The sequence below is a fragment of the Spermophilus citellus genome (assembly GCF_964194105.1).
Source record: "Spermophilus citellus genome assembly, chromosome: 14".
NCBI lineage: Eukaryota > Metazoa > Chordata > Mammalia > Rodentia > Sciuridae > Spermophilus > Spermophilus citellus.
Window position 1 is genome coordinate 30131036 of NC_138194.1, and position 27520 is coordinate 30158555.

Here is a 27520-nt window from a genome sequence, read left to right on the forward strand (position 1 = left end):
ATTTATATTTTGGAAAGATGGTTCTGGGGACTCTGTGGAGATTGTGCATTGTGGTTGGAGTGGGAAAGAGTAGAAGCAGGAGGGTCAACAGGAGGGTCACTCATTTACATGATCAGTCAGAATGTTACCTTATAGTAGTCCCTCCTTATTCATGCTTTTGCTTTCTGAAGTTTCTGCTTCCTATCGTCAGTCATCATTCAAAAATATTAAATAGAAAATTCCAAAAATAAAAAAAAAACTGATGAATTTTAAATTGCATGCTATTCTGAATACTATTATGAAATCTTGTGCCATCCTACCTCATCCCACTTGGGGATGTGAATCATCCATCCCTTTTTTTTCCAGAGTATCCATCCTGTATATGTTACGGGCTCATTAGTCACTTAGTGGTCATTTCAATGATCAGATGTGCTGTTGTGCTATAGTGCTTTTGTTTGAGGAACCCTTAATTTACTTAATAATGTTCCCAAAGTGCATGAGTACTAATGATGGCAATTTTATTAGAATATATTTTTTCAATTGTTTTATTTTATTATTAGTTAAGGTTAATCTCTTATAATGCCTAATTTATAAATTAACCTTTATCCTAAGTATGTATAAGAAAAAAAATCCAGTCTGTATGTATATGGTTTCATGCTCTCCAAGTTTATAAGCATTTACTGGGAACCTTGGAATGTATCCCCTTCAGGTGAACATGTATATGAATACACTATACATGTAATATATACACGGAGGGCAGAATTACATGTCTGGATTCTCAAAGCCTGAGTTTTGGTTTTGGTCTGCCCATCAACTCCATTTCTTGTGATCTCAAATTTGGCTTTTATATTTCTTGAAAGAGAATCAAACATGCATCATCAAATACTGAAAAAGTTTGAAGATTTTTCTGCCTTTGGACTTTGTGACCTGTAGGTGTTTGATGAAATATGAGCTTCTGTGTAGGGAGAGAGAGGACATAGCGACAGGCAGAATACTGCGTGCCTTCAGACAATGGAGCCAGTGTGGTGACTGCAGTCACTCCAAAAGGTCACATCAAGGTAGAGAGAAGCACTTAATGCTAGGATTATTGATGTTCCCCTTAATATTGCTTTCCGCACAAAGGCAGCCTTCCTGTCTGGCTGAAAGCCTGTGGACAAGGTCTCTGACAACTGGATCTAGTACCAACTCTGCTACAACAAATCCCCTGGTATCCTGTCTGGCTACCAGGGTGGAAACTTCCTGCAGTTTACAGGCAGCCCCAGTGATTCCTCTGCAACCCAATTCTTCTGAAAATTAAGGGCCAACTCCCACAGAGCCAGAGCCAGGAAATACCGGCTACCGAAGCTTCTGAGAATCAAGGAGTCACAGAACCTGACGATGTCAGCTTGTAGTGGTTCACTTGGATCTGAGCCTCCTGAGAAAAATTCCTGTAAATGGCATGAATACATATTTTGTTTCTCACTGCAATAACATTCTAGGACATTGCCTCTGTTCGGAGGTCTCCTAAGCAGGAAATAATTATGGGCAGTGGAACTAATCACTGTATATATACCTCTGTAAATCTGGCTCTCATTGGTTGGAATTTTTTTAACACCCCTAAAAGTAGAGTGTATAATTTTTGGCATTGACATTGACCTGAACCTGTAAGGGACTGTCGCAAAATATGACTCTGGACAAATGAGAATGGAGTGATACAAAAGTCCAAATTTCTATGTAATTCTATAATCTGTTCTCTGGACATGAAGTTAGAAAACACTTTGGTGTGTTTGTCTACTTGATGGATTAAATCTGAGCAAAACGTGATGAAAAACATTAGTCAGAAATAAATTCTCACAATAGTAAGAGACTAATTAATGTGTTTAAGAGCTCAGATTATGAAAAAGGAAGGGGAAAAAACTGAAGATGACTTATTATATTCATGGACAGCATTTCTTTTTCAAGATAAGTATAAAATCATTTTTAAAAATTGCGCCGAGGGAGGAATTCACACAGTGGGGGAACTTTCAATTGTATCATATACCAGCAAAATTGATTCTTCTTCTTCCTGTTTATTTTTCTTTATTAAAAATTGCTTTTATTTTTTAAATACGTGACAGTGGAATGCATCACAATTCTTATTACACATATAGAACACAATTTTTCATATCTCTGTATATAAAGTATGTTCACACCAATTCATGTCTTCATACATGTACTTTGGATAATGCTGTCCATCACATTCCACCATCATTGCTAACCCCCGCCCTCTCCCTTCCCCTCCCATCCCTCTGCCCTATCTAGAGAATAAAATCATGGCATTTGCAGGTAAATAGATGTAGTTGGAGAAGATAATGCTACGTGAAATTAGCCAATCCCCCCAAAAAAATAAATGGCGAATATTTGGGAGAGGGAGCATAGAAGAAATAGACGAACCCTGTTTATTTTTCATAATAACTTCTATAAATCTGTTAGTTATACAGCATTATTTGTTTCAAAATGCTTAACTTGACTTTTTTTCAAAATAAATTGAGACCGAGTTAGTATTCATCATACCCAGAGAAATTCATACATGTGAAAAACCCAGAAGATTAAGTGACTTTCTTAAAGCCCTCAGCAGTAGAGGAAGAAGAACTAAAGACAGTAAGGGGAATGGTGTTCAAATAAGCTCCTTAAAATGTGCTACATGAAATAAGGAGAAAGAACATAAGTAAAGTGCATTAAACATTATCCATTATGAGTTGAGCAGCACGGATAGAGATGGATGGATTAAACAACAGATGTTACAAATATAACTTGGATTGATTTTGCAAGCTACTGTAGGCTTTTCTTCTTTCCTTATCATGCACCAGCTACCACAATAATGAGTTTGTGTTTTCTGAGCACACCTCCATGTCCATGGGGGACATAAGTTAGAGGAATGTTAGTAAGAAGCTAAATAGAACCCTACTCAAAAATGTCATCCAACTGCAGATGACAGCTCTTTACTTTTTTATACATCTGCTGTCAAATAATAAAACTGAATCATTGGTCTAATGACTCAGTTTCCAGGAATATCCTGAGTGTGGGAATGACAGGAATCCCGTATGAGGTGGCAGCTTTTCATTTTTCAGTGTTTGCCACACTGTTAGGTCTTGGCCATGGGGTCAAGGGGAAACATAGTCATGGGGAAGAAACTTCACATGCATATCCATACCCAGGGTGCCATATAGGAGAGGATCTGTACATTTATCCCTGCCCAGGAAGATTTATTCTCCATTAAGTAAATAGTCTAAATTTCTTGTTTATATTTAAAATAGGTAATTGGCTTCTGAACCTGAGTGGTATGCTGTAATTTTGTTTCAAGATTTCTTTTCCATTGTTCAATCACTGGATGGTATTACTTACCCCCCACACAGGGAGTTTAGAGGTAGCTTACATGGTTATTATTACCAAACATTATTCAGAATATCTCTGTGTCATCTTTCATATCTGCAAAATATTGTTTTTCAGTTTTTTGTTGTCATTTTCTGAATCAAATATCACATCAGGTGATTTGCACTTAATATTTGACATCATATTGGCTGGTTTGAGTGACATTCAGGTGGCTGGTCTCTCTATTCTTTCATCAACAACTTGGGTTTTCTAATTCTTGGCAAAAATATTAAGTGGAGTATATTTTTTCCTACTCAGAAAAAAAAAAAACAATTGGCATATGGCAGTTTTACAAGGAGCCATGATTTGAATCTGACTAACTGTGACCACATTCCGTTGATTTCAGTGATATTTTAATGTTCCCTGTTACCACTGTGCCCCCAGCTGCAGAGTGGCCCATACTTAATCCAGTTCTAAATAAAAGGAAACCAAACTGTATTTTGGAACATTCACAACTGAGACCTTCGCTTTCATTACTTTAAACACGGAAGGCCTTCTCTCTTCATTATTCATCCTTCAGGGATACAATGAAAGGGAAACGACTGGATAATATGGAAATTCAAACATAGATGCTCCACATGTGGCTTGTGTTATACTAAAAGGTATGTAAATCTTGGCAGCTTCACCAAGCTCACTTCCCTTACCCCCCCAATGAAGAGGAAAACCCTAAATAGAAAAGCATTTTTATGGTACGTACGTACTTTCTAATCCCTTATAAATGCTTTAGGTAGGGGTTCTAGTTTTAGAACAAACTTGACGTCCACTTTTCCACATTACTGAGAAGTAGCACGTGCAGTTTTATGAGCTGCACGGTACTTTGGAATGAGGAATGCAGAGACTGGGCAGTACCATGTGCTCACCTTGAGGAACCACACTGGGTAAATCGGCAAGAATGGAGAATGTTCTCTAAACAGCAACTTTCAATAGGGATCATATGTTTGCAGTGGTTTGTATTCTTGTAGTTTTGATCATCAAAAATTCCATTTTCTCTGTGTGCTCACTTAAATTCAGAGCTGCCACACATCCTAGTCATCTCTCCTCACAGACACATATAGTGAAATGAATGACATTTAAACATTAAAAAGAAAATTCTGCCAACCTTGTTTCACTAAAGACTTGGCAGTCTCTGAAGTGCACAAAGTTTGTGTCTCATGGTTAGGGTAATACCTGCTAAGACAAAGTACACATTTCTCAGCTTTGACTGTTCAATTAGATTTCTTAGGTGTTCTGAGAAAGCAATTTGCTGAAGAGTCAAGTTGTGTTGAGGTACAGGGAAGGGAGACTGAACAAGTGATGTTGTGTATATGTATGAGTAGGGCATAATGAATCCCACTATTATATATAATTATAATGTCCACTGAAATTTAAGAAAATGAAGTGAATTTTCTATATTGCTTTAGCATATCAAGAACCATGCTGGAAAGACTCCGCTCATAAAGTTTTTGAAACATGAAGGCAAGATCAATCTCCTGACCTAAGCCTAATCTATGTAGAGAAAGAAGCCTGTCTTTAATGGCAGCGAGGCTGATATTTGATGTTGCAGGAGAAGCTAAAAATGTGATGCAAAAAGAGGATACATCTGAAATCCCCAGCTTCTAACACGAGACACTTAGGGGATGTGAAAGACTGAAGTAGAGAGGCAAGAAATCAGCATTGTGCCCAATATTCTCTGAGTAATCATCAACCTAGGCAGAGGAAAGATATTAGACAAGTCAGAAGGAATTTGGGGAAACTGAGACTTGGGTTTGAATTTACCTTTGTTACTCTCAGAGGAAATCACCTAGGAAAGAGCCCCACAGTTATCTGGGAGTGGCCAGACCTTATGTCAGTTTTTGTAAGTGAGAGAAATGGGGAGATTTGGTAACAAGAGAGAGCCGGTAGGGGAGAGGAAAGGTAGCAGAATACAACAATTACTATTAGTGCATTATGTAAAATTGTGGATGTGTAACTGACGTGATTCTGCAATCTGCATTTGGGGTAAAATTGGGAGTTCATAACCCACTTCAATCTAATGTATGAAATATAATATGTCAAGAGCTTTGTAATGTTGTGAACAACCAATAAAAAAAATGTAAAAAAAAAAAAAAAAAAAGAGAGAGAGAGCCGGGTATTGTGTTTTCGTGGCCATACTTTGGCAGCTGGCAGAAAGCAAGGGCTACCTACAGTGGGTGGTTGAGCTGCAACACAGACTTGGGATACACAGCCCCAGCCAGGCTCCAAGGGAGATGTGGCAGAGTGAGAGGTCTGTTGTGCCAGCAAGCCTCAGAACAAAAAAGATAAGCTAACACGATACAACAGTCTCAGATCTGAACATCATATCCCAGCCCAAGGGCACCTCAGCACAGAGAATGACTCAGCCCAGAGACCAACAAGGTACCAGGCTGGGATTTGAGAATCTGCCTTTCTCCTTCATGCACACCACAACCACACATCTCTCCATGCACCAGAGACTAGTGTAGAGAGAGGGAGGTGGAGTGGGGAAAGATCTTAGGTGTTAGATATTTTACCTAAAGAGACTCAGACTCTTGTGTGTATTTGTGTGTGTGTGTGTGTATGTTACTTGCAACAAATTATCAAGAGGGTGTAAGACAAAGCCTAATTAAGAAACATTTTACAAGCCTACCCATCTCTTCATCAAAAACTAAGTCCAGAAATTTCTTAGACCTGGAGTGTGATAGATTTGGATTGGAACCGAGACTAGACATTCTGAATCATGGAACATGCTGGTTTAAAAATAATCATTTGTTGAAACCCAATCACACATGTGATGGCACTAGGAGGTGGGGCCTTTGGAGATGATTGGATCATGAGGTGACACCCTCATGAATGAGATTTGTGCCCTTATAAGAGGTCCCAGAGAGATCCTTACCTATTGCACCATGTGCTGAAGCCGTGATAAGGAGTCAGTATAAACCAGAAAGTCAGTCTGCAACAGAACCCAACTCTGCTAGTACCTTGATCTTGGACTTTGCAGCCTCCAGAATGATATAAGAAAGAAATATCTGTTGCCACCCAATGAAGGACATTTTGTATGGCAGCACAAATGGACTAAGGTAGCTATTTTGTGTTGATTTCCTGAGATCCAGATCTTTGGGATTATTTCAGATATCCCAGAAGCATATTTTGCATAGAATGCTTCATTTCACCTTGTGCACATTGTCCAGTTACCAAATTCAAACTGGGTGTTCAGGGTTGAACTCAAGATCTCAGGATAATGTTAGCAATGTGTGAGATTGGATAACTAACTAGAAATTCCTATTTGTATCTGGAGTACTAAACACTGGCCATTCTGAGTTCTATAAAGGTTGCTAATTACATACATAATCATCTATGTAAGTAAAGGTAAAGGTTTAACTCTCAGTCCAGAGCTGTGTGCTTATATTCAGGATTGAGAGGCACTCATACCCCAATTAGAGGTTGTTGAGTTCCCTGCCAAGTTTTCTACCTAGCAGTCTAGACACAGAGAAATAAAGGCCATCAAGTAGTTTCTTTGTTCTACTCCCACCTGCTCTGTCAGAATTCTAGCAAACTTAGTTTAGGAGTTGAGTTGTAAGTCTCCCTGTGAGCCAAGTCACTAGTGTATTGATCCTTTTTGTTATTGTAACAAAGTGCCTGAGACAGGATAACTTTATAAAGAAAAGAGGTTTATTTAGTTTCTTTCATTTTGGAGATTCTAAGGGCATGGTGCTAGCATTGGCTCAGTTCTGGTGATGACCCTTTCTCTGGAAGACTTCCATGGTGGCACACAATCTCACATCACAAGAAATAAGAAGTTTGTATTTCTATGTCCGTATGTCTTGTCTCTGTCTTTTCATAAACCCACTGGGATTCAATCATAATGGTTCCATTCTAATGGTCTAATCTAAATTTAATCATTTTCTACCTCTAAATATCAAGGTAAAATAAAAGTTTCCATCCTCTCAATGTCATTCATATAGCACTCCGACATGAGTTAAGGGGCACGTACTATATTCCATCCACATCAGCCAATGTTCACATCCTGTGTAGTTCCCCTTCCATACTGAGCCTACGTTAACCCAGTGGCTTAATTTAATCCATAGAATATGATGGAAGTCACTCTCCTCAGTTCCAAACCTGAGCCCCAATAGGTCTCTGAGCAGCAACATAAGTCTAGCTGTGGTGCTGGAGACCACATGGAGAGACCTCGAGGGAAGGGCTCTGAGACCCTCAGTCAGCCTACAGGCCGGCTGAGCTCAGCTTGGCAAACATCCTGCCTATGCCCCAGACATGTCAGCAAAGCCTCCCCAGATAGTCCATCCGCCCTGCTCTGATGGCATTGCATGGGGGGATCTCAAGAAAACCAAGTAGACTCATATAAACCATTGAGCCCAGATCAATCAATCAATCAATGTGAGAAATAATAAAAATAATGTTTTAGGCCAGTGAACTGTGTGTGGTTTGTTACAAAGCAATAAATACCTGAAATAAAACTATCTCGCCCAGTATCAGGCAACTCAGAGAATCATTGACAGTATTAAGTGCTATGTTTATGCCATTGTGGAAATTAATTTATGTTAGCAGCTTGGCTAGGTTATGACAGCCATGGTACCCAATTTTTGGTCAAATATTAATATAGGTGTCTATGTGAAAGTGTTTCCTGGAGGGGACTAATATTTAGATCAGTACATCTTAAGTAAAGGGATTATTCTCCATAATATAGGTGTGTGTTATCCAATGAGTTGAATGCTTCAAGAGAAAAGAAGGCAAAGTTTTCTTTTGCCCTCTTACAAGTGTCTGGGAATTTTGGATTTGGTGTGCTCTCTGCGAACTTTCCCTATTGCTATGGGAATAAATGCCCATGTCTAATGGGCCACCATAGCTCCCTCCATTGGTACTAAGTCCATGTGTACCCTCTGAAGGCACTGACAAGCCTGATGGCTATGGAGGCACTATGAGCGTCTACATGTAAGACTAGACTTGAGCATCACCATCATTTCCAGTGCTATGGCCCATGAAATCGTGGTTCTCTGTTCCATTAGCACTGCTAAACCCACAGATGCCCCGGCACTGAGGTGATAGACACCTGGTAATGTCAGACATGCTGGGAGATTGTGCAGAAATGGTTCCTTCAGCCTTCCTGGTATTTGTCTTAAGACTTAGGCACTGGTCCCTAGAGTCTGCCAACAGTCAGCCCTCAACAGTGTCCTGCCTACCCACCACCTGTCACTCAAAACTGTTCACTTTGAAACTCCTAACTGGCTGGCTAGCATCAGCATAAATGGATTACTGACTACCTCAACTCACTTGTCTTCCAGTCATGTTGGAATCTAGAATGAACACCATTTAAAACCCAATGGAGGCCCCTGTTTGGGATAGATTTCTGTCTTAAGGAAGAATTATTTTAAAAGAAGAAGTGTTTTTTTTTTTTAAGTCTTTAGAGTTCAGAAGAGGATGAATTCTCTAGAAGTTCATAAATTCATGCACCCAATCATTTGAGGTTTCCCCCATTGGTGGCTGGTTGTTAAATGGCATGTTTGAAATGAGCTGGCTTTCTCTCTGATGTTCCTATGGAGTGGCAATGAAATCACAGATGACCTCAGAATTTAGATGGGGTTTGAATAAATGGAATCCTAACATTAAAACGTGCTATAGTTTGGATCTTTGGAAGGAAGTTTGGTCATTAGTGGAGTTCCCTTGAAGAGGATATTAGAACCCCAGCCCCTTTTCCTCTTCTGTTTTCTCATCACCACAAGGTGAAAAGGGCCTCCTGCAATACAAACTCTCTGCCAAGATGAACTGTATTGCCACAGGTCCAAAACAACAGACAAGCAATTTTGGATTGAAATCTTTGAAACTGGAGTTCACATAAAATTTTCTTCCTTATAAATTGTTTGTCTCAGATGTTTTGTCACAGTGACAGAAAGCTGACTAGCACAAATACATTTTTCAATTTTTATAGCAAATTTGCCACATTGACTTTATTCTTCATATGGTTTTATAAAGAATCAGTCTAGTCAATAGAAATAACTATATTACTTTTACCTTGATGAATCAGACTTACCAATTGCACTTTCAATTTACATGAGAGTCCCAGGCACTGACGAAAACTTCCTCCCGACTTTTTTTTGTCATTCCCAACCTCCTGGCTCTAGCCATTTTGTTTAAATGGCATTTAGACAAAAAATGGCAATTTTTTGTCTAAATACCATTTTAATGAAGATAAATGATAGATTAGGTAATTTGAATATTTTAAGACCATTATTACTTTGTTGAGATACAAAAGTATAGCAATTATCCCTGAATTTTCTTCAATAAAAGTTCTAATCCTTTTATATTCAATGCTTTCATTACTTATGTTTTAAAATATATCTATTGTGTGCCTTCAAATTAACCACCTCTCTTAATAGATTTCCTGCAAATTTTTTTTCAAGTAAAAGTAAATGGAGGAAATGAATTATAGGAGTATGGTGTATGTTTAACCTAACAGGTTTCTTTCAAGGCTGTAAAATAAAGAGGGTAAACAGAATAATTCATTTTTTAGTCATCAGATATCACACAACAAAAATTACACAAGAAAAAATTTGTTAGCTTCGTTAGCAATAACAACAACAACAAAAAATCTTTAAGGTGCTTAAAGGGAGAGACTGAGATTTTGTCTCAGTTGTAGAGTGCTCGCCTCATATGTGTCAGGCACTGGCTTCAATCCTCAGCACCACATAAAAATAAAGGTGTTGTGTCCATCTACAACATTATTGTTGAGCAGATCAACAATAATGCTTATTTGTGTTCATGAGAAATGAAGAAAATTCCATTTCTAACATTTGGATCTACCATGTTATTCTTGTGGTTTTCATTTTACCTGTATTTACTTTCAGTTTTCAAAGGCACTAAGAAATGGATGCCAGGTAAAGTCTCTGTGATAGTCCATCATTGTACTTTGCTTTCAACTCTTACCTGTGATTGCATTTTTCATGTGAAATAAGAATTAGGAACCCATCGATGCCTGTATTGCCCTGTGGAATATTTTTCTAAACAGTTTCCCTGTGGGCTGTCTCTCAGGGCCAAGCAGCATTGGTCCGAGCAGTAAATCTCAGTAACGTGGTCAGCACCACACACCTATGTAAGGTGGCCTTTTATATCTTTTTCACATCCTATAAGCAGAGTCTCCCCAATAAGAGATTTAAAAACATCTGAATCCATTAATTGTTTTGCCATTTACTTTTCATTTATTTTTTTTTGCAAAACACATTCTTAATCTTCATAGTGTTGTTTAGTTTGCTGTATTATTTTGATCTTATCGATTAGCATTGCTGTACTTGTTTCTAAATAGAATACTTTGAAAAATTTACTTTAAAAAATGTAGTCACGGCCAAAGGGCATTTTTTTTCCTCCCCAGAGCCAACTCTTCTTTTAGTAGTCAAAACAGCAAGCGGCTCTGTCTTTTTGGTTTCATGGAAGAATGTCAACTGTTTCTGTACTGGCTTTGCATTCTGTTCTACATACCACCAATGTTTTGTTTCTGGTACTTTTCACTAAACCACACAATTTCCTTCCCCCCAGCCTCTCCTTCTTTTCTTAATTTGTCTTTATTCCATAATAGATGTAAAATGTCTAAAAACGACTACAAAAAAATACCCCAAAGAGTCACTTCCTATTCCCTCTGTCCTGCAATTAAAAAAAAAAATGAAGAAATGTGCCATCTATCCCCAAACCTTAATCTCCTAGGATGTGATATTAAATGAAATTCAGTTGAGATTTCTTATTTAGGGTGGGGCTATGTATGGAGCAATTATACTAGCTTTGAGATGTACATATAAAAACTTCTCCCAGCCTTTTATTTATTTTATTTTTCCAGAAGCACAGTTTCATAAGTAACATTCTCCAACGATGTGCAGGATATTTGTGAATTAGACTTTTGGGATTTCTTCCAGTTCCTCAGGCTTTGGTGTCACATGTTTTCAGACTGAAGAAAACAGAAAACAAATGTTTTTCATTTCAACTGCATCCTGATTCACAAAGAGCTCTGTCCAACGTTTCCTTGAAAACATTTCTTCTGACTGAACATGTTGGAGCGCTTTCAGATGGGAATAAAGGATTCCTGAGCAGTGTCATCATGAAATCTGTTCTGCCCCAGGCTTGTCCTGGGCAATCAGAACCCAGTCCCTGTGTTTCTACAATGAGCTGTCTTTTCTCCAACATAGGAGCCTCTGGGATTTAAATGCTTTTGTCTTCAATGTCATTATCAAGCCATGACAATATCATGGATAACAGATCTCCACCGGCTGGTGAAGTCAGAATCGGACCATTAGAACAGTTAAGGAAAACTAAACACACCCAGACACACACACACACACACACACACACACACACGTCAAAAAAAAAAAAAAACCTCCAAAAAACCTGCAGCTCTTAGGTGTTAGATAAGAGGTTAAATAAAAATAAGACAAGTGTATCTTCTTTGATGCCTGCAATTAGGGAGTTTCTTTGTCCAAATTTATTTCCAGAACAAGCTCAAACCTCCCTCCTTAAAGTGGGTGACATACACTCTGAGAACGCACACCCACACTTGCACCTGCTTTCTGGAATCCAGTGGACAGTGTATTCTCTCCCTTTCCCAAGGCAAGAGAAGCCCCTAGGGACAAATATTCATACATACAACCACTACCAAAAATGACCATAAGTGGGCGCCCTGTGCCAAGAGGTTTTTGAATTTTAAAGGAAACTAGAAGGAAATAACAAAAAATAGGTTCAAATGTTTTCCTAAAACTCAAGTTGAAGTCTTTATTAGCTTCCTAGGACAGTTTTAACAAAGTACAACAAATAGGTGGCTTAAGACAACAGAAATTGATTTTCTCACAATTCTGCGGGTCAGGAGTCCCGTATGAAAGCAAAGTTGGGTCTGTGTGGGGCATCAAAGGAGAACTTGTTCCATGTCTCTGTGTGAGTTCTGGTGGTTGCTGTAAATCCTTGGCTTTTTTGTAAAGTCATCTTTCTAATCTCTGCCTCTAACTTCACATGGTGTTCTCTGTCCATGCCTCTGTGTCCAAGTGTCCTCTACTAAGAAGGGCATTAGTCATATTTGATTTATAACCCACCCTACTCCAGTTTGGCCTAATCTTAATTTTTTTTAAAAAAATATTTTATTTGTTGGCTTAATCTTTATTTGATTAAAACTGCAAAGACTCTTACCTCCAAACAAGCTCACATGAGGGGTACTTTTCAACCCAGTATAGAGAGTCTTTTGTGTTTCTAGATAAGTTGGAGCCATTATTAAGCGCTCCATCATCAGCAGAACGCAGTGCTGCTCAGGACCCTTGTTGCATCCTTTAAAAGTTAGACTGTGCTGAACCTGGCCTGTCTCACTGGCTGGGGATAAGATGTACTTTGTCTAGAATTGTCTAATTTTTGTTTTATTTTAGAAATTACACTAAACGCAATCCTAAATGATTGCTTTCAATGCAATAAATAGTTTTATCTACTCCTCTTCCAGGATCTAACTGTCCTTCTAAGAAAATAACTACTGTGGGAAATAAACAGGTTCTTTTGTAGAAGCTTAAATTAAGGAAGAAATTCCAGACATTTATACCTACCAACTTTTCCCCCCTGCAATTCTGATAGTGTCTATATTTTCCCAAGAGTTTGGATAGCTGATAGAATAGTTTTTATTTTATGTCTCTTATAGATCTGAGCAACTTATGCCTCAAGCCCAAGGTTTGAACAAAAGCAGGAATTGGATGAGAGCCTTGCTTCTTCCTCTGTTGACACTGTCCCTATAACTATTTCTTCTGTCCTTGTTCCTAATGAGTCATATTTTTGCTGCTGATGATACTGTCCTACTTACTTCCAAGGAGAGAGGCCCCGGAACTGTACGATGATGAACAGTGAACTCCTGCTGTCTGCCTTTTAATAGATGGCTAATTCTTAGTCAGCATCTTCAAACTGTTTTCCTGAGAACCCTAGGGTCTTGTGAGGTAGTAGTCAATGATTTTTGATATTTTAAAAAAAGTTCAGTCTACTAATAAGCCCATTGAAGGCATTCCTCTGTTGCAGTGTTTGATGTCTAGCATTTCTTTTTGATTCTCAGGATTTTCAGATCTCGGCTGATACTGTCCATCTGTTCTTGCCTGTTGTTCATTTTATCCATGAGAGCCCTTAGCATGTAGTCACAGTTGTTTTCAATTCCCAGTCGGATCATTCCAACACCCCTGCCATATTTGAATCTGGTTCTGATATTTGTTCTGTCTCTTCAAACCTTGTTTTTTTTTTTTTTTCCTTTTTAGTAGGCCTGGAATTTTTTCCTTGCTCATAAGATGTGATCTATTGGGTAAACTGAGCTGCTGTAACTAGGCCTTCAGTAGTAGGGTGCTCGGGTGTTGAGGAGGAAAGTATTCTACAGTCCTGGGACTATGTTTTCCTCTTTTAGTGCTCCTGAGCCTTGGAACGGTGAACTTTACTAGTGATTCTCTACTACCCTTTCTCCCTTATGTGGGACCAGGCAGCTAGAGAAGGCTGGAGTTGGGAATTTCCCTTCCCCCAGGGCTGCTGGGCTCTGACCAGCTCCAGCAGGTTAGGCTTTAGTTAGCTTCTCCTTAGAGCAGAGCTCATCAAGAACAGAACACTCTGGCATATTCTGAATGGTTCATTTTCTCTGCCTATGCCAGAATCACGAGGGGACTTTTCTCTGATATTTAATATTAAAACCTGGTAGAGTTCCGAGAGGTAAAACTCATGAAAGTATAGAAGTCCCCCTATGACTGGCTTCCCTTGAGTTTTTATCTCCTGTTTGTCCACAGGGAGCCTCCAGCAGTTCATCAATTACAGCTCTGGTTTTCTCCCCCCAGTATGGTTCCCGTGGACACAGGGCTGCTCAGGACTCTTGACTGCATCCTGTAAAAGTTAGGCTGTCCTGACTTGTGATGTTCAGCTCCTGCAAGTTGTGATTCTCTGTTTTTCCTTCTGTCTCTATAATTTGGGGGGAAGCAATTGACCAAGAGATCTTACTTTTCTGTCTCTAATTTTAAAAGGGTTAATATTTTAGTTGATTTAGCAGTTTCCTTCAGACAGTCCGATCACTTCCTAGCTTTTACATGCCTGATTCAAAACCAGTCTCCGTTGACTTCATTCTTTTTTGATCCATTAGTTTCTGAGCCAAAGATTGGTACCAGCCACCATGAAATGCACCTATTAAAAATGAAGGTCTTACATTGAATAGAACCTCAGAATTTTACCACCTGCTTTGCTCTGCTCTTTTTCTTCTTCTTAGGTTCACTGGCCTTTTTAGGCATAAAGCAAAAATTGTCTTTTCATTTTGATTACGAGAGTGATAGAATCAGAATTCTGGGGTGACGTAGTCGTTGCACAATAAATGACTCAAGTCTTGATTTTATGATCTAAATCCAATCTGTTCCTAAAACCTCAAATAGCATCATTTGCTAAATATAACAACTTAGTATGAGGAAGATATTTACTGTAGTGGCATGAAGATAAGCTTGCAAGTCCATAGACCTGAATTCAAAGCATAAATGTCTTAGTTCTGTGACTTAAGAAAATTATTTTAGCCTTCTGAGACTCAGTTTAGTAGCTGCAAATTGAACTAATACTTCCTGGGATATTTTGAGGATTCAGTGGGATGATGTATTCAAAGAAATCTTCACAAAACCTAGAACATATCACAAGCTCAAAAAATTGGTAGTTTCTGTGTTCATCACTAAGATAAAGAGAATCACCACTAGGTAAGGCAGGTTTGAGTTCCCAGTCAGAAAAGCAGAATCAGCACAGGACTTCAGCCCACAGAAGTGGCTCTGTCACATCAGTCAGCCTAGAATTTGAGATGCAGTTCAGCCAACACATACAAATTTACATCTCTGTCTTGAATTGTGTCATTCATTCAATAGTTACAGTTGAGCCAGATATGGTTTTAGGTGCTCAGAAAACATCAGTGAACATAACAGTAATGAATCTCCACCTTGAGAGGGTTCTCTATGATAGCAGAGAATTATTTAAAAAAATAAAAGAAATTTACAACAAATCTAGTTTGTGGGATCTTAATTGACTTTATCTGCAATCATAGAATTAGGCAGCAATTTGGACCCAAAATATTTCAGAATACTCCAAACCCCTCATGGGCAGATTATAGTCAGAGAAAAGGAAGAAACAGAGAGAAATGTAAGTGGTATATGGACAGCCTGATTGGCTACAGCTCACATCTGTTTTCTGGTTTGAACAATTGACCACTTGTGATTGGCTGAGACTGATCTACTTGTTACAAAACTGACAAGGTTGAAGTCTACTTATACATCAAGTTAGGTTACAGTTCACTGTGTATGGAGAAACCCTATATAAAATATGTGTGGAGGCAGCTATAGAACAAACAGAAGTATAGACAATAAAGAATTGGCTAAAGAAGTGAGAAAATTATCTGGTATTTTAGAAGGTAACAAGTGCTACAAGTAACAGAAAAATGGAGCAGAATAAGTGGAACAATAACATAGAGGGAAGGGACAACTTGTAATTTAGATAATGTGGTCAGGATTGACCTCATTTAAAAAATGAGATTTCAACATTCAATTGAAGGATTTGAAGGACCCTAAGGAAAGAGCTTGGAGGAACAGCACTGGGTGGCAGGAGATGGTCTTGGAAAGAATGTGAGGTAGGTTTAGGACACAGAAAGTTTCAGGCTTTATTTGAAATGAAACAGGGAGAAGCCACCAGAAAGTTCTGAGCAGAAGAGTAAATGATCAGATTCATATTTTAACATAAAAACTATGGCTGCTCTATAGATAATTTCAGGTAAAGGGGAAAGAGTGGAAGCAGGAAAATATTTAGGTAGTAATTGCATTAATGTAAACATGGGACAGTAATTGTTAGTACTAAAGAGATCATCGCATTGGAGAAAGTAGGGACTGTTTGTATTCTTTGCATATTTAAAGGTGGAATTACTAAGATTTCCTGAAAGACAAAGTGATGGTGGGAGAAAAATGGAACTCAAGAATCACTCCGAATTGTTGAACCTGAACTAAATTGACTGAAAGGATGGGCAAAGGCTTGATTCCCTGCCCATAGCAATGGGAATGCATGCTAATGACTGCTGTGGCCACCTCCACAACCTCAGTGTGCTTGCTCAACTACAGACTTGGCCAAGGTCCAGAAAGGAACTAGTTTTGAATAATAATAGATTTAGTCCAAGTTAAGAAGTTGGAGAGGAAAAATTCTCAATGCTCCTGTTCTTATTGTGAGCACTCTCATTTCATTGTTGTTTGTCACCTGCTCCATGAGGTTCCATAGCAGTCCTCACAATAGTGTCTCAAGGGGCAATTCTTGGGCATGAGGTTACCAGTCAAGAGGAAATCTAACTTTTAGTAAGTTTCAGTTGAATACTTAGCACTAAAATGGTAGGAGCTGTCTGCATGTGGGAGCTAATAGAAAAGCAAGGGTATGAGAAATGGTAATAGCAGTGCTTGAATTTATAGAACCATATTATGATTTTAAGAGGTAAAGGTATATTTCTTTCTGTCTGGATACAAAAGTAGTACTTTAGGAGTGGGTATAATCAAGAAAGTGTTTTAGGTAGGGACAAAGCAATTTAATTTCCATAAACTATTAAAGCAGTTCCTGAGTTGTTATTCCCTAAGCCACCAAGAAAATGAAAACCTATTTTGCCAGCAGTGTAAAGTTGGGTACATTATGGTCCTTGGTGTTTTGTTTCTGTTTAAGATATACTTTCAATTATTTTTTTTCTCCTTTAGACCATAAGAATTTCCTCTGATAATGTTTGGAGAGTTTTCCTGCATTTTTTTTTTTTGCATAGGTTTCCCAGTCGCCAATCAGTCTTTTAATAGCTCTAGACATCAGATAGATCTGTACAAATATGATGGTTGGTGAAACAAAATGATATTCCTATGCAAAGTCTCAACTATCCGCCAGATTTCTTTATTAACACACGCACACACATACACAGACACACACACACACACACACACAACTGATCATTTAATATAAAATAGGTACTTTGCTTGGCCCTAAAGATTTTCTTAATCAACTAACAGAAGCCAGGCCTACAACATAAAACTTTAATAAACACAGTTTGCAAATATATCAGTCTATGTTGCTAAGATAAAATACCTGAGGCTGAGTACTTTATTAAGTAAAGAGGTCTTTTTAGTTTACAGTTTTCATTTCAGCTAAAAGTTTTTAAGATTTGGCACTCCCATCTTATCATCAATTACCCTTCTTGTCTGCATTACAACATGGAAGTTGCCTCACGGCAGGAGCACCTATGAGAGTGATCACAGGACAGAACGGGAAGTTAGAAAACGTCAGGGGCACTCTTTTTTTTTTTTAACACCTCGCTCTCACGGAAACTAACTGGATCCTTCCAGAACAACATTTATCTCTTCCCAGTGATCTGAGTAGAACATGTAGAATCAAAGACAGGGCAGCATGGAAAACCTGGTTTAATTGAAGAGCTAAAAAATAGTACATTAATTAAAAAATCGTAACGAAAGTTCCTATGACATTAAGAGCATTATGGATTGGATTTTGTCCTTTGAAACATATGTGTACTGATGTTCTAACGCTCTGCACCTTGGATGTGAACTTATTTAGAAATACAGTCTTTGATGATTAGTCATGTTTACTGAAGCCATTAAAGTGGGTCCTAATTATAATTAGTCCTAATTATAAACTCTGGTGTCCTCGAAGTTTGAACATAGAGACAGACACACACACAGGTGAATACAAGTAAAGATTAGAGTGTGGCTGTCACTAGCCAAGAACTATCAGGGGCCAAAGAGAGGCCTGGAGTATATCCTTCTTTTGAACCATTAGAGATGCACACTCCTGGTGATACCTTGATCTTGGACTTCCAGCCTCCACAGTCATGAATCAATACATTCTGTTGTCCAAATCTACCCAGTTTGTGTTACTTTGCTATGGAAACCCTAGAAACTTAATGCACAGAGGTTTAACCCTATTGATTTTATCAATTGCCCTAGAACCTATATAGTTTTCTATGAGAGTGAGGAGAAGGATATTATCTTTTCCTCTTGGAAAAGGAAAGATTTATATTCATAAAGCTTTCTCCAGAATACTAAGGGAATTTCAATGCTTTTGCATCAGATCCTAATGCATATTCTTTCTTCTTTCAAACCAACTTAAATATTTGTGTATGTATGGGAGTGCTACCACCAAAGTTCCATTAAAGTTGTTGAGATCCTTCTTAATATGTTTGCAAAACCCCCTATTTTGTTTTTGAAGGATTGAAATAATCAAAGGAATGAAACAGGGAAATCTTCTTTACATATTTTTTCCTAAGGGCATTGAAGGAAAAGGGTCCTCCCTGATACCTCAGCTCAAGTGGTAGTGGGGAGCCACCATGACTTTAGAATAGCAAACCCACCTAAAGATGACTCTCTGCCATCTGCCAGTGATCATTTTACAAAGCTCAAAGACCAAGATGGAACATAATAAATCAGCTGCATTTACTGAGAACAAGCACATAGATCACCCATGTCAAACCATATATGCACTGTAATTAATCCTGATAAAATATATGATCGGTAGGATGAAGGATTATAACAAGTGGTTATTATTTTAGCACCAGCCTAAGAGCCAATATAATTTAATGTATTTATTGTTCTCGTCTCTTTCCAAAATCAATGTTTTGTCACTCTCTACTGCATTATTTACATCAACTTGCAAGTACATTTTAACTTCTTAAAACACTCCTCTCTTGATGTTAATAAATGTACTAAAAATGGAGTTAAGAGATGAGACTCTAATCTGAGTGAGTTCAAGACAGAATTACATTAGGGGAAAAATTCAAGGCAGGATAGACCATGGCTGTGAGCTTTTGCTAACAAGACACAACAAACAGGTGGCCCATGCCAGAAGATCCTTATTCCACAAACAGTGTTGTTAAAAAGAACCTTCATGTTGCTAAATCTAATGATTATTCATGGTTCTCATCTCACTTTGATCTGCCATCATTTAACACAGTTGGATCCTCCCTTCTCCTCGAAACACTCTCTGACATGTGGGATGGCATATTCTTCTGTTTTTTTTTTTTTTTTTTTTTTTTTTTGCATTGCCTACTGTGCTGGCTGTTTCTCATCTCCCCCATATCTGAATTTTGGCCAATATAAGTAAGTCATCAAGAAAAAGATGGCACACATGCACGTTGGGAAATCGACCAAAGCAATAAAGGATTTATTTTTAAAATACAACTGGATCATCAAGGGAGTAAGAAAACTCTACCTCTGAGCTAGGCAGAGTAGGAAAATCTAGCTACCCTCCACCTGAAGAGGCAAGATGAAGAAATAGCTACCGGAACTTGTCAAGGGCTGTAGTTGTCAAATAGGGACGATCTGGATGAAGCTTTGGTCTTTAGGAGATAAAACCAAAACAAAACCAAAACCCTGCAAAGAGATAGCTCAGAGGAGAAGTTCTTAGCTGCTCTCTTCTTCTACCTGCCATGGCCTGACATACCTCCATTGCTGGAATGAAAAAGTAAGGTACATCTCCCAGAACACTGGACAGAATGGAGAAGACTGGGGAGAGCTGAGGATCTAGCACTGGGTGTCCTGGGTGGTGGGGCACCCAACCTTGTCCTAGGGTGGGCCTGGGCGGGGCCAACTTATCTAGTTGGGCCACAGTCATTATTCTCTCTCACCTGGATCATTACAACTTTGTCAACTTGCCCGGGTCCAACCTCTGTAAGACTATTTTCAACATCTTAGTCAAAACAGTCCTTTAACCTTAAGTGAAATCATGCTCATGCCTTTGCTCATAATCCTCCGCTGATGTCTCACCCTGCTCAGAATAAACACTGCAAACCACTTAACAGCCTACACAGTTCTATGTTAGTTCCTATTTTTTTTCCTCATTATTATCCAGCCACACTGCTTCAGAAATTTTTCTTAAGTGTGCCCCTGTCTCAGGGTATTTTACTTCCTGCTTTTTTTTTATACCTAGAATATACATCTCCAAAATTAGTGGCTTACCATCTCACATTTCTTAATTTTCTGCTCAAATATCATCAACTGTTCTTTTCAATCTGCTTTAAATCTCCACTGTTTTACTTTCAAGGACATCACATAAAATTTAGATGTTATTTATTTAAGTGTAATGTTTGCTTTTCTAAGTACTTTAGAGAAGAGGAGAGCCTCAGACACCAGACCTGGGCAGGCCATTCTAAGCACCACCTGACTGAGGGGAACATAAGAAACAACTAGAGACAAAGTGGATAAATCTAAGCAATGGCAGCACTATAAGGTCATTGATGAATGTGCCAAATGTCTTGCATTAGAATGAGCGATGATACAGAGGAGCCTGAATGGACCCTTTTTTTACAGATGAGATTACCTATGAAAACCTAGGTACATCACCAACTATTTTCCAATCAAAATGAACATGGTATTCTTTACTTGTGATGGAGAAAATAAGAGATATTTGAATGCAGAAAACAGATCAAGATGCAAACAGGAAGAAAAAACAATCAAAGAGGAAGATGTTGAAAGGAAAGTTCATCTCATTCATGTCTGACAGATAAATCCATTTCAAGCGCTGGATTTTTGGTATCAGTGAAAATCAAAACAAAACTAGAGAGACTATGGTTGATTGATCATAGTCTTCTTATTACTGTCCAGAGGAGTACTTTTCAGGCTCTGTTGGCTCATTTAGTTTGTAAAATCAGGAAAAAATGTTTCTTAACAAGTTGTATGAGAGTAAGAAAATAGCTTGTGCCACTCACAACATCTGTGTGTTCACAATATATCGTGAAGATACAGTCCCTCCCCCAGGGCTGTGAAGATGGTGGGGGTGGGGATAGCAGTTGGCAGGTGTCTTCTCCATGGCAAAGGGTTTTTGGATGTGCAGAATGTTATGGGGACAGTGTCACAGTAGTATGGAGGTCTTCATTAGGACCAGATCACTTATTACTGGCAGAGTTCATATATGCCAGTAATGTATCAAGGGAGAAATTCACCAGAGAACTCATCCAGGCCTTTGGGAGAAACCAAAAATAAGAACATACAACAACCTGGACCTAAATTTATTACGATCATGAATAAGGAATCAAATTATGCTAGAAGCTAAGCTACGGTGATGGGTACTTTGTGGCATGGGACAAAGGGCAATGGAATGACACAGGCACAGGACAGGCGCCTGCTGTGTAGTAACAATAAATGTGACACATACTTCCATCCTCACTCCTGCCATCTTCTCATGGCCAAGGTTTTGTGGGGAACAGGAACAAATGTCTTGATTCAAAAACAAAGGGCTTCCTATTTTCTAATATTATGAAACCCTACTTAACAGCAACTTTTTTTGGTATGTCTTTTTCCATCCCCAAGTTGTTTGATTTTCCTCTTGGCATTTATACAGTGAAATTACCTTTGAAATATAATAACAAATAATTAGCTATTCTGTTTGACACATGATTGTAAACAATCATTAAAATCACTAACCGATCACAGATGTCTCTGGGATTTCCTCCCCAAAGGAGGGAACAAAAATTAGAAGGTAACCTGGGATGGCACTGGAGCATGGCAAAATCTGGAAAGAAAAGATGGGCAGATAGTTTCCTCTGTTGTCTGATGTTTTGCATTCAAAAGACTCAACACTATCCTGCTTTTATATTTTAATAAGAATCTAATAAGTAATCTTACATTAGAATGGATTCTGAGAGATAAAATCTGAATTATCCTTGTTATAAGAGTATCTATTGTCATTGATTAAGCTGTAATCTCTCTCTCTCTCTCTCTCTCTCACACACACACACACACACACACACACACACACACGCACATCCACATCATTCAGAGACTAAAGGAAGAATTTGATTTTGACCATCATTCAAAATGGGAAAATAATACTTATAGATTATTGAGAATTGATCCCTTTGCGATTAGACAGAAATATCCTGACCTGACTTCCATGGTGGCCAAATCCTTTATTTATTTCTGGTGACAAGAAATGGGCTCTTTTATAGAACTTAAGATAAATACAATATTTAGATGACTAATATTCCATTGTATTTTAATTACCAGGTCTGGTTTTCACAATACCTTTGGAAAATATGGTCAATGGTATAAAAGGAGGAAGTTGTCATATTTATTTAACATAGAGCTACATGTGCTTGTCATACCTTCTCTTACGCACAAACTGAGAAGTCCTCCTGGTGCTTGCGCAGAAGAGGATACCAAAGACTCCCTGTTGTGCTTTATTTTGATGAGAGAAGGGGGGAAAGGACTAGGAAAAGAGTCCCCACCGGACACAGTAACACAACACATGGACAGATGACAGTTCCTAACGTTGTTCCTTCAAGACTTCCCTGATGGAATTGAAGCCCTCCACAACCAAGAGACTGTTTTGTATATATTTTTTATTTCATATTCTAAGGAATGGCAGAGTCTGTCCTATAAGTGCTTGCCAATGAATGAATGGATTAATAAGAAAGCGTTGTTCTCATACCAATGACCAAGAACCCATCAGACAGACAGAAATATAGAGAACTGCTTCAAATATGCAACAATCTCTGAGTGTGTACACCAGCTAGCCATGTGGCTGTGGCGAGTCATTTTACCTATCAAACCATTAGTCTTCTCAACCAGTTAAAGAATTATACAAAAAGGTGTTAAAAAGAGTTTTAAAAAGAATTCTCCAAAATTCCAGAGAGGTCCAAGCCACCATTGTCTTACTCTAGTTTAGATTTATATTTGAAGGCATTTTAATTACCCTGTTTCTTGCCCTTCAACTTCAGTCCCTGTTTTTCAAGCTTCTTCCAGCACTGGTTTAAAATAAGTAATTTTTCTTCTTGAGGCATTTCGTAAAAAGTGCTGTGTGTCTTCCTGATTTATAAGAAAACACTTGAGGAGAAAGTTTCGTCTTATAGTCCATGAGTTATGAGGCCTGTGTTCAGCCTGCTCTTTCTTCCTTAGCTAAAGTGAATTCCATTTTCTTGTTTTCAAGCTGCAGTATTTCTTACTTCTTGTATGTCAAATTAATCTTTGTCCCTAGAATTATGACCACCAGGAGAAAACTTAACTTGTTTGGTAAGGAATTTGCTGGACTAAACAAAACATATGTTTTCTTTGACATTCCATTCTGCCCCAGACTTGAGTGGGCTGATGATCCCTTAGAACCAATAAAACAACAAATTCTCACCTCCAGTTGTCAGGGCCTTGAGAGGAGTAGCTTTGATTCTCATTTCACACACACACACACACACACACACACACAAATGGTTCAATTAGCTGGATTGTCTTGTTGGGGAGGGTTCCCATATGCATCAAATATACTTCATAGGTTTGAGGTGTTAGCTATGGTGCATGCATATTGAACTTAGTTCTCACTGTCCTCCATTATACAGACTCTAACTAGTGATTTGATTTTTATTAAATCTTTTCATTCCTCTCTTTCTTGTGGATCAGTACTTTAAAATCATGCTTTGATCATTTTCCCTCAGGAGATTCCAAAAATATTGAGAACATCTTATCTGGAAAAGAGTTTGATTGCCTTTCCATTTTTATTTTTTCTCCAAAGGAATACATCTCATTGTAGAGATGTAAATAATAGGGAAATATTAAAAAAAAAAAAAAAAAGTCGAGCTCTCTTTTGATGTCCCACTGCATCTGGAACCTCTCCCAAGGAACACTTTGATGTGCCAACTTTCAATATATTCTTTCATTTACGTTAAACATATACATATTCCTGGCTTTGCTTTTTTTTCTCTCTAACTATGTGGTTCATTTACTTTCTGCAAATTATCTTTCTCACATCAATGTTTATATGCTACAAAGGATTCCAAGTCAAAAGTAAGCATCCATCTCATTCTTTCGTTTTCTTTGGATTGGGGGACTGGTGATTGAACTCAAGGGCACTCGAACACCAAGGCACATCCCCAGTCCTATTTTGTATTTTATTTAGCGACAGGATCTCACTGAGTTGCCTATGGCCTTGCTTTTGCTGAGGCTGGCTTTGAACTTGTGATCCTCCTGCCTCAGCCTCCTGAGCTCCTGGGATTATAAGCCTGTGCCATTGCACCCAGCAAGTCCCAAGTTTGTAGTGATATTGACATAAGCCTGTACTGCCATTCATATGTACAATTATGTCCAGTATGTAATACTTGATAATGATGATAAATAACCATGTTACTGATTATACATTTACTATGTGCTACTCTTGTTATTTTAGCCTGTACACCTACTTATAAGAATAAAGGTTTGGTGATTTCCTTATACTTATAAATTTTAAAAAAGCAAGTTTTCCAGCTGGTTGTGCTGTATAGCACCACACAGCGTGTGTCCCTTGATTGCATCGTAGCCACGTCTAGTGATTAACCTGTTTCATCTGGGTTCGTTTAAGTTTACTCTATGATGTTCACACTGTGACAAAATCACCTGACACTATGTATGTGTGTACACATATATATGTGAAATATATTCTTTAAGTTCATTGACTTTTTTATTTGACTTTTTAATTTGTTCTAATTAGTTATATATGACAGTAGAATGTATTTTGACACATCATAAATGTAGTATAATATCTTATTCTTCTGGTTGTACATGATGTAGAATTACACTAGTCATGTAATCATATATGCATGTAGGGTAATAATGTCTGATTTATTCTACTATCTTTCTTAACCCCACACCCCTTCCTCTCCCTTTACTCCCCTCTATCTAATCCAAAGTACCTCTATTCTTCCCTAGGCCACCCCCCAATTTATTGTGAATTAATATCCACATATCAGAGAAAACATTAGACCTTTGGTTCTTTGGGATTGGCTTATTTCACTTAGCATGATATTTTCCCACTCCATCCATTTACTGGCAAATACCATAATTTCATTTTTCTTTATGACTGAGTAATATTCCATTTTGTATGTATACCACATTTTCTTTACCCATTCATCTGTAGAAGGGTACCTAGGTTGTTCCACAGTTTAGCTATTATAAATTGAGCTGCTATAAATATTGGCATGGCTATGTCATGTAGTATGCTGACTTTAAGTCATTTGGGTATAAATCAAAGAGTGGGATAGCTGGGTCAAATGGTGGTTCTATTCCATATTTTCTGAGGATCTCCATACTATTTACGATAGTGATTGAACTAATTTGCAGTCCCACCAGTAATGTATGAGTGTACATTTTTCACATCCTCACCAACATTCATTGTTGGTTGTATTCTTGATAATTGTCATTCTGACTGGAGTGAGATGAAATCTCAGTATAGTTTTAATCTGCATTTCTCTAATAGAAGAAAAAGTAGGCCCAAATCTGCATTATGTCAGCTTAGGAACTGACTTCTTTAACAAGACTCCTAAAGCACAAGAAAATAAATCATGAATCAATAAGTGGGATGGAATCAAACTAAAATACTTCTTCACAGCAAAGGAAACAATCAAGAATGTCAAGAGAGTGAAAATGGGAGAAAATATTTATTACCTGCACCTCAGAGCATTAATCTCCAGGAAATATACAGAACTCAAAAAATTTAACACCAAAAAACCAAATAACCCAATCAATGTTTAAATGGGCTAAGAACTGAACAGACACTTCATGGAAGAAGAAATTTAGTGGATCAACAAATATATTTAAAAAGTTCATTGGCTTTTAATTTCATTCAAGATATCTTGTGAGATATAGTAAAAACTTTTAGCCATTTCCAAACTGGGTAATTTTTTTAGATCTTAAATTCCTATTCCTAAGTTATGATTTCCAATCTGATATTTTATATTTACTCATTATTTTATCTGGGTTTTATTTTTTTGTGTACTGTCTGACATCGCTAAGTTTGTTTCCCCCCAAAGCATGTGTGTTTGTTAGACATTTTTTGAATATTTAATCTTTTCTTCATGATTTAAAATGGCAAGGATTGCCAGCTGGCTGGGCTGGCGAGGTGTGATGGGTTCAAAGGGGCTGGATGCAGCAATAACTAAGAAAGTGGCAAAGAAACCACGCAACCCACAAAAATGAGTTTCTAAGGTTGAGGACAGGACTGCTCCGTGAGGCGACCCCAAGGGTCAGTCCACGCTGGGCAGCGCTGGAAAAAACAGCATGCACCCATGTTCTTTTTGTTTTATAGGGTGACTCACGTAAATGAGGTTCCATGGAATATTCTTTACCAAATAAGGCAGGGAATAGGGTTCCCAAGGTGGAGTCTTATTTGGTGATGTCTTGTGGTCAGCAGATTGATTGACATCTTGACTAGTCACACCCATCTCAGGTGCTGTGTGGGATCACAGGCAGAGCAATAGTAGAGGCACACATGCCTCCCACAGCCCAATCAGCGTGCAGTGCCAGACCAGTCCCCTCATAGGTTCAGATGGGCGTAGCTCTCACACACAGCTCAGGGATGGCTCCTGACAGGCAAGGGTATCAAACACATGAATCTCTACTGCACAGTTATATGAATCTTCATTTCTTCATTTTCTACTGTTTCCCACTGAATTTTGATCTACTTCAATAATATATACCCTTAATGAAATTTTAAGTATGTTTGTATTCATTTTAAAAATATTCATTGTAATATTCACAAATTTTTGTCTTCAGAAAACCTTAAATAAAACACATCAAATTCCATTAAGAAAATTCTTTGGAGGTTTATAACTGTAATTAAATAAGTAAGGCTAATCTGAAAAAAAATTGATGTCTTTTAAATTGAATATATAATATATTTTTGAATATATATTACTTTTTAAAATAAAACTTTATATTGTTCTTAAAAATGACCTTGAATAATTCTTAAATTTTTGCCAAGAAAATTTTTGGTTTTATTTTTCTTTTACAGTTAGAAAATTGACTTTTATTACATTTTAATATTGATTTTATTGATATATAGAAAATTTATCATTTTATTAATAGTCAATATAACAATCTTAAAATATATCTTAATAGGTTTTTAGATTTTGCAGGTTAATAGTTAAAATTTGCTATTTTTTCCCCTCATGTTTTTTTCTTAAATCTTGATGTGTTGATAACACCTAAGAAAAAAATAGGAATGTAATAGATTTTCTTGTTCTGTCCTTAAGCATAATGATAATCTTTTTATATTTGTCCATTGATTATTATTTTTATATGGTTTACATAAATATATTTAACTCATTTATAAAAAGTTTCTGACTATTCTTTAGCAAGGACTTTTTTTCCTTTAGAAAATGATGGTGAATTTAACCAAATGATTTCTTTCA